At 42.0% G+C, this 5,034-nt stretch overlaps 1 pseudogene; it reads right to left on the reverse strand.

The window, feature by feature from the left end:
- Positions 1 to 1,719: 1,719 nt before the first annotated feature.
- Positions 1,720 to 3,069, reverse strand: LOC146796257 (rab-3A-interacting protein pseudogene; annotated as a pseudogene).
- Positions 3,070 to 5,034: the final 1,965 nt, after the last annotated feature.

The raw sequence follows: 5,034 nt of genomic DNA on the forward strand, positions 1-5,034 counted from the left end.
CCATTTTTGTTGGCTTTTAGGACTCTGTCCACTTTTTATCTGTGAACCAGTGATAAAGTGCTTGTGCTCTAACCTAAAACACTGTACAAATGGTGCACCTAATTTACTTGTAAGTCCTTAGAATGCCCTAGCACCTAGGACCTGTAAATAACCCTGGGCGGAAAACTATGCTACGCTCGTGGAGTGTGCGTAGCGAGCGCAACAACGCGCTACGCAAATTGCACATAGCACAGTGCAAAAACGCATAGCATAGCGGGCATTTTTTGCTCGCTCGCGGTCCTCAACGTCAAGTTGGTGACCGCGAGCGAGCAAATCAACATCCCAGGGAGACTTTTTCCTCATTAGCGATCGACAACATTTGGGGGCATGTCAACAACAACCGGCGATAATTATCGCTAAGTGCACTTAGCACTAGGAAAATTATCGCCGGCTAGCGTTGATTTTTATCGCTGAGATAGCATGCTATTAGCAACGCTTATCTCAATAGCGATAAAAATCCTCACTCTAAGTGGCTAACGTGAGATTATCGCTGGAAACCCAGCAATAATCTCACGTTAGCTTGTTGATAGGGACAGACAAACTTAGCCATGGTATCCTGCTTCCATAGGATATCGTGACTAAGTCAGAAAAATACCAGACGTAAAAAAGCAGCATTAACCACGTTTAGCGCTGCTTTTTTTGTCTCTAACAGGGTTAGCGATATTCTTGATAATAGGAGAAATGTCGCTTAGCGACATTTCTCCTATTATTTTACTCTGGAACGCCCCCTTTGCATCTCATTAGAGATGCAAGGGGAAGCGTAGAGTAAATGGGTGCTAACATGCAAATTTGCATGTTAGCACCCTGTTGTTGATAGGGTGCTAGTTTTATCTCTGCCCTTGTTGATATGCCCCCAAGTTACCGATCACGAGCGTGGAAAATAAACACCCCGGCGAGATTCTCAACGCGGGCAGGTCATGTTTCTCATTACGAGTGGTCGCGTATGCTCGCGGCCGCTCGCGATGAGAAACTACCAGTTCGCATTGAGAAAGCTGCCGCTCAAGTACAAATCTACTTGAGCAGCAGAAAACGACCGCTTGCACTGTGCATGATGCCGTTTGTAATGATTGCACAGTGCGGACAAGCATCCGGCACTGTGCAATCATTGCGAACAGCATTTCCTTACCGCAATACGCAGTTCGCATAGCTACGCATAGCGTGACGTAGTGCAAAGTGCACTTCGCGTAGCATAGTGCGACTACGCAAACTACGCCCAGGGTTACCTGTAAATTGAATGCTACATGTGGTCAGTAGCATTCATTGTACCACCCAAAGTAATTCAACCTGGAAAAATAAACTTTTTGACAGGTCTTATCCTTCTATTTTAATACTTCTAAGTTACCTCTAAGGTAGGTTCTAACAGCTCCTAGGGCAGGATGGCATTTAAAAAGTAGGTCTTGTGAGTTTAAGTTTTAAATACCCTCGCAGTGAAAAATTCCTAAACTCTAACAATATTTATTTCATCAGATTGCTTCTCAGCAACCTTAATTTACAATTGCAGCACTTATATAAGAGCACAGCAGCATAAGTCGGTTTGGAATAATCACAGTACTTCTAAGTGCAATTTGAGGAAAGGAAGAAAATAAAGGATTTTGGACCCACTCCTTGGGAATAAATATAAATAAAAAAGTATAACTTTAACCTTCAGTTTAATGTGTGCATATTCCTTCTTAACTGTCATTAAAGTTCTTCTTTATAATATCTATGTTTTGCCAGTTACATTTCTTTTATCCACTGCATCACTTCCCAATACATCTGATCAATATCCTGCTGCTTCAGAAGTCATTGTTGGATATACCAAATGTATGTGAATAAGTTGCATACAGATGTGATCCTATATCTACAAAATGGAGAAATGTAAAAATAATTGCTTGAGTCTCCTAGTTTAATTCTGTGCTTACAGGACTTTGACCGATTAGAACACTTTTCTTTGGTCCTCCACATTCTACTGCTGAAGATTTCACAAATCAAGTAAGTTGCAAGCCTACTGGTTCAATGCTCAATATGATGTTTTCCACCACTTCAAGAACAGCTGAGGACAACTTACTTTTAAACAAGGCCAGGCATGGACATCTGTCTTCCTGATATATTCTGCCACAAAAGGAGCATTGTTGGTCCATTTGGGCTCTTCTTTCCAAGATTTGAATTCCTTGTACAGAGATAAATCAGCCTCTTTACTGTACTTCACAATTGGGTGCATGACACTGAGTTCCCATTGAAACCCAACCATAGGGCTTCTGGTACTTTAGTCCTCCCACTGCCTTTTTGAAAGGGCAAATTTACACCTGGTTGAATCCCTTTGGTAGGTTATGTTGGTGATGTAGACCTAACCAGCGTTTTTAATGCAGCAACTTCAACTTGAATTACACCTTTCTTTCCTTGTGCTTCCTACAATATTTTTTATGCTGTTGCTTGTTTAATAATTGCATTTGATACCATTTTGTGCTCTTCCTCAAACAAACTAGCTTTAAACTCTTCCAACTCTTGTCCATGTTGATAGTCGACTTTCAAAAGTGTTTCACATTCTTCATCGTTTAACTTGAGCTCCTGCTTTGTTTTAGAAAATTCTTCTTTCAGGCATTTATATTCCTTCTCTCTCACTTCCAGTACAGCGGGACTCCTCAGATGAGATAGGTTGTCTGTACTTAGTCCAAGGACATCACCGGGTGCACCCAAAGTATTGATTACTGTAGCTGCTTGCAAGAACTCTCGCTTGGCATGATGGCTGTTCTTTCTGCTCTTGCATTTGGGTGAGCTTGTCTAGTTTCCAAAGCCAGTTCGAGAAGATTCCATAGAGTTGATCTGTCTGGGATATGAATACAGCGGTTGACTAGGGCGTTTGGATACATTAAGTGAGTTTGGCCGAACTGACGAGCAGTTGATACAGTTGTGGCGTCAGTACACATTAGTTGAGGTAGTTTCTTCATTGGTTCCTGACTCACATAAGCCAAGAAGGTCTGGTGTAGTAGGCAAAGCTAGGTTCACTTGATAAAAGACTTCCAGGGGGTCACTTGCCATGCCATAAGCCTCATTATATGGAGTCACGGCTATATGTAAACTCCCCTTCATGACCGTCATTCATAAAGTCATTTTTCACAGTTGTAAGGCTTATCTCTCCTATAGGCTCATAGTCAGTTACCTTATTCCAATTAATAAGTGTTACCTTCATATTTGGAGCAGCTACAAAAATACGATTTAACCTTAAATGAATTGCAATTTAAAATCCTCTTTAATTGTCGGAATTTAGAATGCAATTTTGAAAAATTCACTTTTAGAAAGTTGGCATTGTGCTGTCTAAAGTGTCTGGTCCTTTCTAGGAGTTTCCAGCTGCCTGGGCATGCTAATGATTCCCCCATGAGGAATGTGCATTGTGGCAAGGCCGCCTAGTGCAGCAGGGATTGGGTCTTTCTGGCAGGAAGGCTGAGGGGAAGCGCTACCCGTCCATAACTACAGTTGAAATGACCTTGCCCACAGCACACACAAAAGAACCTGCCACCAGGCTTGCCCCTTCCTTTGTCCCCCTAGAGGCTTTTGAAGCTAAACCCAGGGGAAGGGGAAGGTCTGATCAAAGCCAGTTTTGGAGAAAGGTAAAGGAATTCCTCCACTCAAAGGCCGGCACCAGGTAAAACAAGCATTGGCACAGCCAATAGGTCTTTCTTTTGGGACTTTATACGTGTTTAGCCAGAGCTATTGTCTTTCAGCTATGTAGCTGGAACACTCTCAACCTGCATGTGAGCTGTCATGCTTAATAACTCCCTAACACATCATGTACACCTAACCAAGGGGCATATCAACAACAACCGGCGATAATTATCGCTAAGCGCACTTAGCGCCAGGATAATTATCGCCGGCTAGCGTTGATTTTTATCGCTGAGATAGCGTGCTATTAGCAACGCTTATCTCAGTAGCGATAAAAATCCTCACGCTAAGTGGCTAACGTGAGATTATCGCTGGAAACCCAGCGATAATCTCACGTTAGCTTGTTGATAGGGACAGGCAAACTTAGCCAGGATATCCTCCTTCCATAGGATATCATGGCTAAGTCAGAAAAATACCAGACGTAAAAAAGCAGCGTTAACCGCAGTTAGCGCTGCTTTTTTTGTCTCTAACAGGGTTAGCGATATTCTTGATAATAGGAGAAATGTCGCTTAGCGACATTTCTCCTATTATTTTACTCTGGAACGCCCCCTTTGCATCTCATTAGAGATGCAAGGGGAAGCGAAGAGTAAAAGGGTGCTAACATGCAAATTTGCATGTTAGCACCCTGTTGTTGATAGGGTGCTAGTTTTATCTCTGCTTTTTTGGCTTTTCGAGCCAAAAAAGCAGAGATAAAGCCCTTGTTGATATGCCCCCAAGAGAGCGTGAAGAAATAGCTACACAATGAGACAATCTGGTATACGCCACCCCAAGCTTACAGACTGGCCTTAAAGAAGCTGTGATTTCAGTTATTGTCATCAAGTATTCTTGATCAGGTGGGCACTCGAGTACCTACCAATGCTAACATACATACTGCACTCTAAACAATCCAGCATTCACTTTTTTTTTTTATTCTTTATTAATTTTATATGGACATTTATATTCTGTTCATGGTAAATGCGCTTGTGATTCCTAGCACACGTTTTAAAAATGTGACTTAATTATTTTAAAAAAATTCTGCGAAGAGTTGGTGCCTGTTTATAGCAACCAGTTTGCTTATACGAGAAGATGATTGAAGCACAGAAAGGAGGGGGTTTCCTGAGTTGCTTTTAATGATTAGTTAATTAACCACCGTGTGTCCAATGCATCCTTACTGCATGGAGCTCTCGCTAACTGCGCCAAGTATTTGTGAAAAAGTATGCACCACACCCAAAGCAGCACGCCTTTATAATAGTATCATGGTGAAAGATTTCTGACAGCAGCAACTATCACGATTGATGGCGAAATCTCTTGATATTGTCACTGAGGCTTTCAGAGGACCTTTTCCAACCAAAGTGCTTAAAAGGTACTTAACTAGAA

This window comes from Triturus cristatus, chromosome 10 (assembly GCF_964204655.1).
Source record: "Triturus cristatus chromosome 10, aTriCri1.1, whole genome shotgun sequence".
Classification (NCBI taxonomy): Eukaryota; Metazoa; Chordata; class Amphibia; order Caudata; family Salamandridae; genus Triturus; species Triturus cristatus.